At 60.7% G+C, this 12,500-nt stretch overlaps 2 non-coding genes across 2 annotated transcripts; both read right to left on the bottom strand.

Annotated features, from left to right (window-relative positions):
- Positions 1-472: 472 nt before the first annotated feature.
- Positions 473-625, bottom strand: LOC142792474 (5.8S ribosomal RNA). The gene has a single exon (XR_012890949.1). It is a non-coding gene; the product is annotated as a 5.8S ribosomal RNA (ribosomal RNA).
- Positions 626-2,344: 1,719 nt separating this feature from the next.
- Positions 2,345-4,159, bottom strand: LOC142792475 (small subunit ribosomal RNA). Its single transcript, XR_012890950.1, has one exon. It is a non-coding gene; the product is annotated as a small subunit ribosomal RNA (ribosomal RNA).
- Positions 4,160-12,500: the final 8,341 nt, after the last annotated feature.

Genomic DNA, 12,500 nt, shown 5'->3' with positions numbered 1-12,500 from the left:
CCGCAGCGTGTTCGAGCGCCCGGTCTACGGGACACCCTGCTTACTTCGAGGGCAACAAGCGCAACGCAAGGCTGCGATCTCGCGCACTTTGCGCACGGCTGGAGAAGCTTTGCTGGCCGGCTTTCGCTCCTCGTGTTTACCGTGCGTTAAAGTTGCGCGTCCGTGGCTCTCGCAGCTCTTGCGCGCCCGGTCGCAGAGAGGAGTACGCAACCTCGACCGCACTTTCCCTGCAGGCTTCCTTCCGACTCGAAGTCCTGCGGCGGTCTCAACGAGGTGCCACATCCTCAATGCAGTCGGTCGCCCCCGTTTCGGTTGGGCTCTGGCACGACGGTCGCCACCGTCTCGCCCTTGAGTGGCCGCTGTTGGCGCTCGCTGTGAGGTGTTCAGCGTGCTGTCCGTGTTGCCGACGCGGTCAAAACGAGTCGACGGCTCACGTTCCCTTGTGCGCCGAAGGCTCTCTTGATATGTGATCCGACCCTCAGACAGACGAAGCCAAGGGAAGACCCAAGGCCGCAATGTGCGTTCAAAGAATCAGTGCTCAGTGTGTCCTGCAATTCACACCAAGTCTCGCAGCTGGCTGCGTTCTTCATCGACCCGAGAACCGAGTGATCCACCGCTTAGAGTCGTGAAAAAGTGTTTGTTCAATTCCGTACAGTCAAAACCAAACGTTTCTGGCACTCGGCCAAACAGTGGCCAAGAAGGGCGCTTTTCAGCGCACGCTTGGACTCCAAAACTCTGCCGCGCCTTTTTCGGCTGCCGCAAATCGAGCAAACGGTGTGTTTCGGACGGCGTTTCGCTTCCGCTACTTGCGAGTGCTTTCGTGGTCCACCCCTCTATAAATACTCGGGAGGCGTCGAAGCCGGTTCTCCAAGCCGGACCCGTAGGTATCGTTGTGTGCTCGCTCTCATTGGCCCGCCTAACCAGAAAATGCCTGCGGTACACCCATTTGGATAAGAGTGCACGCAGATGCGGGCCTCGACGGCTACACATTTCCTCGGGCGGCCGCCTCCCGGCCTCCGTGGAGCGCGGGATGCACGGTCCCATCGACAAGCCTCTCCCGTTTTTACCGTGGCGTCGCGGTTCACCACGGCGGGCGGGTCGGTCTCCTCCGCATAAAAAGGGGGACCCCCGCTTTTTGTTCCACGAAATCGCACAAGCTTTTTTCGCATCCACGGTTTGCCACCGCACACCAAAATGCCGATCCGGCTGCCTACTTTAGCCAACAGGTGGAGCCAGGCGCGCCGTACTTGCGCGGCACTTCCCACGTCCACCGAAGTCGGTGCCAAGGACCACTTTCGGCGCCGGAGCCGCGTACGAGCCTACTCGAGGCGGAAGAACGAAGCCAGCAAGGGCCTGGCCGCAAGTGCGTTCAATTGTCGGGACGTCCAAGTCCCTCGTTCTTCCGTGCTTCCTCTTTCGGCAAGTCGTTGCGGCACCTTCCCAAAGCGCGCAGACCCGCTAATCGCGACGAGCGCGACGTGGCCGTGCCGCCTTTCCCTCGGCAGCAAGCAAAACGCCTGGCAACGTCGACGCTCCCCTAACCGCGATCTCGCACCGTGTTTCGTGTGGCGAATTCAAAAGCCGGCCGGCGCTGCTGCAACCATTACGGTCGGTACGCATACGCCGCGGAGGGCGGGACGGTCATCGGAGCGTGCGGTTCCTCCATCGAGTACTGCGCACCTCGGCCGTCGCATCGCCGTGCCATGACCGGCCGCGCGTCAACGCGAACCGGTGCCAGCGAGATCCCTCGCCTGCAAGAACCGACCGGCAGCCTCCGTCACCCGAGGACGCGGAGGCGCTTGCCGCGGACGGCGGGACGGTATGCACTGGTGCACAGCGGACCCGTCACATCGCCAGTTCCTTGACCGACCGCCGACGCTTGTGCCGTTCCTCTCGTACTTGGCAGTCGCCGCGCGATTGTCGGGTCTCGTTCTTGCACGCTCGAACGGTCGGGAGGGCACTCGGCTGGCGTTTCGGGAACGCGCAGCCTCGCCTTCTACCGACGTAACCACGACTCGCCGTTCGCGCTCCGCCGCTCCTGTTTACAGTACTAGGCGGTCCCGCAGCGGTCGGGTCGCGCATTTCGAGCGCTTCGAGCCACGGTGCAGTGGCGGGTCGAAAGCCGACCTATGAGTGCGTTGCGCCGTTTGTACCCGCGTCCGCCACCTGGCCGACCGTCCAAGGTCGCGGTGTTGGCGTCCGCTGGGCGCAACAATTTGTCACGGGGTGCCGCTCCACATTCAGGCAGCCCCGTGGGGAAAAGCCGACCCCGCGTCCAAACGGGGTCAGCGGCAGAAAGTGTCGGGCGCAGACGCAGCTGAGGCGCTCACCCTTCACAATCCGTTAATGATCCTTCCGCAGGTTCACCTACGGAAACCTTGTTACGACTTTTACTTCCTCTAAATGATCAAGTTTGGTCATCTTTCCAACAGACCGGCGCAACCGAAAGGCCGCGCCGGACATCGGTCCGAAGACCTCACTAAATCATTCAATCGGTAGTAGCGACGGGCGGTGTGTACAAAGGGCAGGGACGTAATCAACGCGAGCTTATGACTCGCGCTTACTGGGAATTCCTCGTTCAAGGGGAACAATTGCAAGCCCCTATCCCAATCACGAAAGAAGTTCCACGGGTTACCCAGTCTTTTCAGACAGGGATAAAGACACGCTGCTTCCTTCAGTGTAGCGCGCGTGCGGCCCCGGACATCTAAGGGCATCACAGACCTGTTATTGCTCTGTTTCGTGCGGCTAGGAGCCGCTTGTCCCTCTAAGAAGGTTGTAAGGTGCTGGGAACCCCGCACCTATTTAATAGGCTAGAGTCTCGTTCGTTATCGGAATTAACCAGACAAATCGCTCCACCAACTAAGAACGGCCATGCACCACCATCCACCGAATCAAGAAAGAGCTCTCAATCTGTCAATCCTCCCAGTGTCCGGGCCGGGTAAGTTTTCCCGTGTTGAGTCAAATTAAGCCGCAGGCTCCACTCCTGGTGGTGCCCTTCCGTCAATTCCTTTAAGTTTCAGCTTTGCAACCATACTTCCCCCGGAACCCAAATACTTTGGTTTCCCGGAAGCTGCCCGCCGAGTCATTTGAGTAACTCAGGCGGATCGCTGGTTGGCATCGTTTATGGTCAGAACTAGGGCGGTATCTGATCGCCTTCGAACCTCTGACTTTCGTTCTTGATCAATGAAAACATTCTTGGCAAATGCTTTCGCAGTAGTTCGTCTTGCGACGGTCCAAGAATTTCACCTCTAGCGCCGCAATACGAATGCCCCCGTCCGTCCCTCTTAATCATTACCTCGTATTCCAAAAACCAACAGAACAGAAACGAGGTCTTGTTCTATTATTCCATGCAAGTTTATTCAGGCGACTCGCCTGCGTTGAGCACTCTAATTTTTTCAAAGTAAAAGCACCGGCCATCTCGAGGCACACAATGAAGTGCACCAAGAAAGAACCGGCATGATGTTCAGTCCGAGCCGTCGCATCGGGTAGATGCACTACTCGTCTGGAACTGAGATCCAACTACGAGCTTTTTAACCGCAGCAGCTTTAGTATACGCTATTGGAGCTGGAATTACCGCGGCTGCTGGCACCAGACTTGCCCTCCAATTGATCCTCGTTAAAGGATTTAGAGTGTACTCATTTCAATTACGGGGCCTCAAAAGAGTCCCGTATTGTTATTTTTCGTCACTACCTCCCCGTGCCGGGAGTGGGTAATTTGCGCGCCTGCTGCCTTCCTTGGATGTGGTAGCCGTTTCTCAGGCTCCCTCTCCGGAATCGAACCCTGATTCTCCGTTACCCGTAACAACCATGGTAAGCAAGTAACCTACCATCGAAAGTTGATAAGGCAGACACTTGAAAGAAACGTCGCCGGCTCGTGGCCATGCGATCAGCACAAAGTTATCCAGAGTCACCACACAATACGGGCCGAAACCCGATCGATCTTGGTCTAATAAAAGCACCCGTTACCCAAAGGGCTCCAGGCTCACTGCATGTATTAGCTCTAGAATTGCCACAGTTATCCAAGTAGGAAGAAACGATCTAAGGAACCATAACTGATTTAATGAGCCATTCGCGGTTTCGCCTTATTTCGGCATGTACTTAGACATGCATGGCTTAATCTTTGAGACAAGCATATGATTACTGGCAGGATCAACCAGGTAATCGTTCGACTGCGCGTCCGTCCTCGCCCTCGGCGGGCCGGACGCAGTCTGTGTGCGGCGGAGGCCACCTTCAGGCGCCCCAACACGCTTATTTTGCACTCCGAGATGACGGCGTTCGAGCTCGCTACGGCACAACCTTCCCGAAAGACGAGTGGGAGCCGTGCGGCAAGAAGCACGTTCATGCTCGCTCTTTTTCGTTGCATCGACTCGGTCGCGCCGTGCGGGTTGCCCAAGCCCGCTGCACTGTCGGTGGACCGGCCGGAACTAGCAACGGAGCCGAGACTGCAAAGCCGCCAGACGACGGGTCACGCCCGCGTCTTCGGCGCTTTCGCATCTGAATCGCCCGAGGACGACACGGAACACACCTCGATATCGTGGTAAAACGGCACCGTCCGACAACCAGCCCCTAACGCATCAAGCGGATGAGGCTGCAGACGACTGCCGTGGATTCCCCTGGAGCAGACCCGAGGACACGCTTGACGAGGCCGAAGCCCGCCGCATATCAGACACCCGGTCGCTTTCGCGTACGCCGCTCACGAGAACCCCCACATAATAGCAGCGATAAGTACCCAGACCTCCTTGGGCCCTAATACGAGCGTACTCGAGAAAATTTCACCGCGGGTGTGCCCCGAAACGTGTGGCATGTTGAGCGTGCCACAAGTCTACGTCGCTCTCAAACCCGCCGAGGTCGTAGAATTTGCGACCCTACTCACGAAATTCCCACCGAGGATACGGCCGCAAACGTACCGCACCTTGGGTAGGCCACGAGTTTGTGCAACACTACGCTGACGGCACAGCACCGAGGTCGTGCGCGCACGCACGGGAAAATTCCGCCGCGGTTTCTGCCGAAAACGTGAGGCACCACGACTCTCCGCAAGTTCGCGTCGACTGCGAAAGACCGAAGTCGTGAACGACGTGTCCGCTACTCGCCGCCGACACGCTGGACACCAAACGTACAACGACTCGACGGCGTCGTAGAGGCCCACGACGCGGTTTTCCTTAACGACGTCTCGGCGTGGCACCGACAGGTTAGAACGGCCGACCAACGTTCCCTGTCCGCCGTTCGGCTCAGTCGAAGGGCTCGGCGACTTCGGCAACGCTGCGAAGCCGCACGGTGACGCACGCCATGTCCCCATTTTTTTTTTTCTTTCTGCGTCTGCCGGGGTGCCCCTATAATAGCAGCGATAAGCACCCAGACCGCCGTGGGTCGCTCGCCCCGGCTGACGTGGTTTTTCGTACTCCTGCGGCGGTCGCCGTCAAGCACGTCCAAATACGCTACTTTCGTGGGCGCATTCACGCTCTTTCGCTTCGCCGGAGTGCCAGCACTCACTCTGCCAAAAACGGCGAACATCCGAGCGGCGGTTCCCACTTTTGCGTCGGCGTCGCAAACCCCGCCCCGGCAGACGAGGTTTGCCGTACTCGTGCGACGGTGGCCGGCGGGCACGTCGAAAGACGCCGATATCGTGCGCGAATTGGCGCACCTTGGCTTCACCGGAGTGCCGCCACTGACTCCTCCAAAAACGGCGAAGATCCGAGCGGCGCTTCCCACTTTCGCATCGGCGTCCCGAACTCCGCCCCGGCTGACGCGGTTTACCGTACTCGTGCGACGGTCGCCGGCGAGCACGTGGAAAGACGCCGATATCGTGCCCGAATCGGCTCCGTTCGGCTTCGCCGGAGTGCCAGCACTGGCTCGGCGAAAGACGACGAACATCCGAGCGACGGTTCTCACTATTGCGTACGCGTCGCAAACCCCGCCCCGGCAGACGCACTTTGCCGTACTCGTGCGACGGTCGCCGGCGAGCACGTAGAAAGACGCCGATATCGTGCCGGAATCGGCCCCGTTTGGCTTCGCCGGAGTGCCAGCACTCACTCGGCCACAAACGGCGAACATCCGAGCGGCGGTTCCCACTTAGCCGTCGGCGTCCCGAACTCCGCCCCGGCAGACGCGGTTGCCGAGCTCGTGCGACTAGCGACCGCGAAGCCGTCTCGCGACGCCGCTTTCGTGCGCGGCTCCCACTGCGACCTGGGTCACCCGAGGTCGACGAGCAAAAAAGAATGTCGAAAAAAATTTTTTTTTTTTTTTGCGTCTGCCGGGGTGCCCCTATAATAGCAGCGATAAGCACCCAGACCGCCATGGGTCGCTCGCCCCGGCTGACGTGGTTTTTCGTTTTCCTGCGGTGGTCGTCGTCAAGCACGTCCAAACACGCCACTTTCGTGGGCGCATTCGCGCTCTTTCGCTTCGCCGGAGTGCCAGCACTCACTCTGCCAAAAACGGCGAACATCCGAGCGGCGGTTCCCACTTTTGCGTCGGCGTCGCAAACCCCGCCCCGGCAGACGAGGTTTGCCGTACTCGTGCGACGGTGGCCGGCGGGCACGTCGAAAGACGCCGATATCGTGCGCGAATTGGCGCACCTTGGCTTCACCGGAGTGCCGCCACTGACTCCTCCAAAAACGGCGAAGATCCGAGCGGCGCTTCCCACTTTCGCATCGGCGTCCCGAACTCCGCCCCGGCTGACGCGGTTTACCGTACTCGTGCGACGGTCGCCGGCGAGCACGTGGAAAGACGCCGATATCGTGCCCGAATCGGCTCCGTTCGGCTTCGCCGGATTGCCAGCACTGGCTCGGCGAAAGACGACGAACATCCGAGCGACGGTTCTCACTATTGCGTACGCGTCGCAAACCCCGCCCCGGCAGACGCACTTTGCCGTACTCGTGCGACGGTCGCCGGCGAGCACGTAGAAAGACGCCGATATCGTGCCGGAATCGGCCCCGTTTGGCTTCGCCGGAGTGCCAGCACTCACTCGGCCACAAACGGCGAACATCCGAGCGGCGGTTCCCACTTAGCCGTCGGCGTCCCGAACTCCGCCCCGGCAGACGCGGTTGCCGAGCTCGTGCGACTAGCGACCGCGAAGCCGTCTCGCGACGCCGCTTTCGTGCGCGGCTCCCACTGCGACCTGGGTCACCCGAGGTCGACGAGCAAAAAAGAATGTCGAAAAAAATTTTTTTTTTTTTTTTGCGTCTGCCGGGGTGCCCCTATAATAGCAGCGATAAGCACCCAGACCGCCATGGGTCGCTCGCCCCGGCTGACGTGGTTTTTCGTTTTCCTGCGGTGGTCGTCGTCAAGCACGTCCAAACACGCCACTTTCGTGGGCGCATTCGCGCTCTTTCGCTTCGCCGGAGTGCCAGCACTCACTCTGCCAAAAACGGCGAACATCCTAGTGGCGGTTCCCACTTTTGCGTCGGCGTCGCCAACCCCGCCCCGGCATACGCGGTTTGCCGTACTCGTGCGGCGGTGGCCGGCGGGCACGTCGAAAGACACCGATATCGTGCGCGAGTCGATGCTTCTTGGTCTCGCAGGAGGGCCGCCACTCACTCCTGCAAAAACGGCGAAGATCCGAGCGGCGCTTCCCACTTTTTCGTCGGCGTCGCAAACCTCGCCCCGGCAGACGCGCTTTGCCGTACTCGTGCGACGGTCGCCGGCGAGCACGTCGAAATACGCCGATATCGTGCCCGAATCGGCCCCGTTTCGCTTCGCCGGAGTGCCAGCACTCGCTCGGCCAAAGACGACGAACATCCGAGCGACGGTTCCCACTATTGCGTACGCGTCGCGAACCCCGCCCCGGCAGACGCGGTTTGCCGTACTCGTGCGGCGGTGGCCGGCGGGCACGTCGAAAGACGCCGATATCGTGCACGAATTGGCGCTCCTTGGCTTCACCGGAGTGCCAGCACTCACTCGGCCAAAAACGGCGAACATCCGAGCAGCGGTACCCACTTAGCCGTCGGCATCCCGAACTCCGCGCCGGCTGACGCGGTTGCCGAGCTCGTGCGACTAGCGACCGCGAACGCGTCTCGCGACGCCGCTTTCGTGCGCGGCTCCCATTGCGACCTGGGTTACCCGAGCTCGACCAGCAAAAAAGAAGGTCGAAAATTTTTTTTTTTTTTCTGCGTCTGCCGGGGTGCCCCTATAATAGCAGCGATAAGCACCCAGACCGCCGTGTGTCGCTCGCCCCGGCTGACGTGGTTTTTCGTACTCCTGCAGCGGTCGCCGTCACGCACGTCCAAATACGCCACTTTCGTGGGCGCATTCGCGCTCTTTCGCGTCGCCGGAGTGCCAGCACTCACTCTGCCAAAAACGGCCAACATCCGAGCGGCGGTTCCCACTTTTGCGTCGGCGTCGTAAACCCCGCCCCGGCAGACGCGGTTTGCCCTACTCGTGCGACGGTCGCCGGCGAGCGCGTCGAAAGACGCCGATATCGTGCGCTAATTGGCGCTCCTTGGCTTCTCCGGAGTGCCGCCACTCACTCCTCCAAAAACGGCGAAGATCCGAGCGGCGTTCTCCACTTTCGCATCGGCGTCCCGAACTCCGCCCGGGCTGACGCGGTTTACCGTACTCGTGCGACGGTCGCCGGCGGGCACGTCGAAAGACGCCGATATCGTGCCGTAATCGGCCCCGTTTGGCTTCGCCCGTGTGCCAGCACTCACTCGGCCAAAAACGGCGAACATCCGAGCAGCGTTTCCCACTTTCGCATCGGCGTCCCGAAGCCCGCCCCGGCAGACGCGGTTTGCCCTACTCGAGCGACGGTCGCCGGCGATCACGTCGAAAGGCGCCGAATTCGTGCACGAATCGATGCTTCTTGGTCTCGCAGGAGGGCCGCCACTCACTCCTGCAAAAACGGCGAAGATCCGAGTTGCGCTTCCCACTTTTTCGTCGGCGTCCCGAACTACGCCCCGGCTGACGCGGTTTACCGTACTCGTGCGACGGTCGCCGGCGGGCACTTCAAAATACGCCGATTTCGTGGGCGCATTCACGCTGTTTCGCTTCCCCGGAGTGCCAACACTCACTCTGCCGAAAGCGGCGATCATCCGAGCGGCGGTTCCCACTTTTGCGTCGGCTTCGCAAACGGCGCCCCGGCAGACGCGCTCGTGCGACGTACTCGTGCGACGGTCGCCGGCGAGCACGTCGAAAGACGCCGATATCGTGCTCGAATCGACCCCGTTTCGCTTCGCCGGAGTGCTGCCAGTCACGGCGCAGAAAACGGCGAACAAGTGTTTTTTTTTTTTTTTTCCTAGAATTTGTGTTATAGAAGGCACATTTGATATCGGACGATAATTTTCAACTTTATCACGCGCACCGATTTTCGTGTAGAGGTTTGCAAGTTTATGGGAATTTCTCCACTTGGAATAATGCGATTTAGTAGTACTACGAAGAACTTCATGGATGTACTCAAGGGTACGGGGCAAGTCAGTTACGTCAACACCTGCAGATTTTTTACACTTCAAACTGAAAATTGTTGGTTGTGAGTCCTCGTGTGATATTAAAGGCCGATTCGCTAACACATAGAACAAAGAAAGAAAGGAAGAAAAAACGCCCGCGCTCGCTCAAGAAACCTGGGTTCGCAACAAGTGGCAACAACAAGCAACCGAGCGAGTGCGCCAAAACCCGTGGCGGCCGAACAAACGCGAAGTCCCAACCGCGTCAGCCGGGGCGGCACGGGACAGGAAAAATCACTTCAGCCGGGGCGGCGGGGCACCGAATAAACCTCGTCACCTCGTCGCAGGATAAAAGAGGAAACAAAAAGTCTAAACAGCGTCTGCTGGAGCGAATGCGTAATAAAACAACAACAACAACAAAAAAAAAAAACACCCGCGCTCAAGAAGTCTGCAATCACCACAAAAGGCGACTGTGACCGAGCAGCGTCAGCCGGGGCCGTGCGGAAACGGAAAAACCGCGACTACCGGGGCGTCGAGGCACCGAAAAATCCACTTCAGCCGCGGCGAAAAAAAAAAACAAAAAGAAAGACGGAGGGGGGGGGGGGAACCACGTCTGCCGGGGCGAAGGAAAAAAAAAAACGCGTCTGCCGGGGCGAGCCCGGGTGCGGCACCACCGGGAAAACTGTGGCAAACAGACATGGCGATCGAGTGAGTGGGCCGCCAGCCAGGCTCAGCCAAAAAGTGCAAAGTCCGAACTGCGTCAGCCGGGGCGGCAAAAACCACGTCAGCCGGGGCGGCGCAAAAAACCGCGTCTGCCGGGGCGGCACGAAACCGCGTCAGCCGGGGCGGCGCGAAAACTGCGTCAGCCGGGGCGAAAGAAAAAAAAAAAAACGCGTCTGCCGGGGCGAGCCCGGGTGCGGCACCACCGGGAAAACTGTGGCAAACAGACATGGCGATCGAGTGAGTGGGCCGCCAGCCAGGCACAGCCGAAAAGTGCAAAGTCCGAACCGTGTCAGCCGGGGCGGCAAAAAACCGCGTCAGCCGGGGCGGCGCAAAAAACCGCGTCTGCCGGGGCGGCACGAAACCGCGTCAGCCGGGGCGGCGCGAAAACTGCGTCAGCCGGGGCGAGCCCGGGTGCGGCACCACCGGGAAAACTGTGGCAAACAGACATGGCGATCGAGTGAGTGGGCCGCCAGCCAGGCTCAGCCAAAAAGTGCCAAGTCCGAACTGCGTCAGCCGGGGCGGCAAAAAACCGCGTCAGCCGGGGCGGCGCAAAAAACCGCGTCTGCCGGGGCGGCGCGAAAACCGCGTCTGCCGGGGCGGCGCGAAAACTGCGTCAGCCGGGGCGAAAGAAAAAAAAAAACGCGTCTGCCGGGGCGAGCCCGGGTGCGGCACCACCGGGAAAACTGTGGCAAACAGACATGGCGATCGAGTGAGTGGGCCGCCAGCAAGGCTCAGCCAAAAAGTGCTAAGTCCGAACTGCGTCAGCTGGGGCGGCAAAAAACCGCGTCTGCCGGGGCGGCACGAAACCGCGTCAGCCGGGGCGGCGCGAAAACCGCGTCTGCCGGGGCGGCACGAAACCGCGTCAGCCGGGGCGGCGCGAAAACTGCGTCAGCCGGGGCGAGCCCGGGTGCGGCACCACCGGGAAAACTGTGGCAAACAGACATGGCGATCGAGTGAGTGGGCCGCCAGCCAGGCACAGCCGAAAAGTGCTAAGTCCGAACTGCGTCAGCCGGGGCGGCAAAAACCGCGTCAGCCGGGGCGGCGCGAAAACCGCGTCTGCCGGGGCGGCACGAAACCGCGTCAGCCGGGGCGGCGCGAAAACTGCGTCAGCCGGGGCGAGCCCGGGTGCGGCACCACCGGGAAAACTGTGGCTAACAGACATGGCGATCGAGTGAGTGGGCCACCAGCCAGGCTCAGCCAAAAAGTGCTAAGTCCGAACTGCGTCAGCCGGGGCGGCAAAAACCGCGTCAGCCGGGGCGGCGCAAAAAACCGCGTCTGCCGGGGCGGCACGAAACCGCGTCAGCCGGGGCGGCGCGAAAACTGCGTCAGCCGGGGCGAAAGAAAAAAAAAAAACGCGTCTGCCGGGGCGAGCCCGGGTGCGGCACCACCGGGAAAACTGTGGCAAACAGACATGGCGATCGAGTGAGTGGGCCGCCAGCCAGGCACAGCCGAAAAGTGCCAAGTCCGAACTGCGTCAGCCGGGGCGGCAAAAAACCGCGTCAGCCGGGGCGGCGCAAAAAACCGCGTCTGCCGGGGCGGCACGAAACCGCGTCAGCCGGGGCGGCGCGAAAACTGCGTCAGCCGGGGCGAGCCCGGGTGCGGCACCACCGGGAAAACTGTGGCAAACAGACATGGCGATCGAGTGAGTGGGCCGCCAGCCAGGCTCAGCCAAAAAGTGCCAAGTCCGAACTGCGTCAGCCGGGGCGGCGCAAAAAACCGCGTCTGCCGGGGCGGCGCGAAAACCGCGTCTGCCGGGGCGGCGCGAAAACTGCGTCAGCCGGGGCGAAAGAAAAAAAAAACGCGTCTGCCGGGGCGAGCCCGGGTGCGGCACCACCGGGAAAACTGTGGCAAACAGACATGGCGATCGAGTGAGTGGGCCGCCAGCAAGGCTCAGCCAAAAAGTGCCAAGTCCGAACTGCGTCAGCCGGGGCGGCAAAAAACCGCGTCTGCCGGGGCGGCACGAAACCGCGTCAGCCGGGGCGGCGCGAAAACCGCGTCTGCCGGGGCGGCACGAAACCGCGTCAGCCGGGGCGAGCCCGGGTGCGGCACCACCGGGAAAACTGTGGCAAACAGACATGGCGATCGAGTGAGTGGGCCGCCAGCCAGGCACAGCCGAAAAGTGCTAAGTCCGAACTGCGTCAGCCGGGGCGGCAAAAACCGCGTCAGCCGGGGCGGCGCAAAAACCGCGTCTGCCGGGGCGAATGCAAAAAAAACAAAGAAAAAAGCCCGCGCTTAATCAAAAGAAAACAAAGAAAAAGCTTGCGCTTAATCAAAAGAAAACAAACAAAAAAAGTTCGCGCTTAAGCCTGGCGGTGGAACCACCGGGGCAAACAGACCTGGCGATCGAGTGAGTGGGCCGCCAGCCGGGGTGAGCCAAAAAGTGCAAAGTCGGAACCGCGTCAGCCGG

The sequence above is a fragment of the Rhipicephalus microplus genome, unplaced genomic scaffold (assembly GCF_043290135.1).
Source record: "Rhipicephalus microplus isolate Deutch F79 unplaced genomic scaffold, USDA_Rmic scaffold_223, whole genome shotgun sequence".
NCBI classification, from domain to species: Eukaryota; Metazoa; Arthropoda; class Arachnida; order Ixodida; family Ixodidae; genus Rhipicephalus; species Rhipicephalus microplus.
Note: the sequence above shows the minus strand (reverse complement) of the source record. Positions and strands in the feature narration are given on the sequence as shown.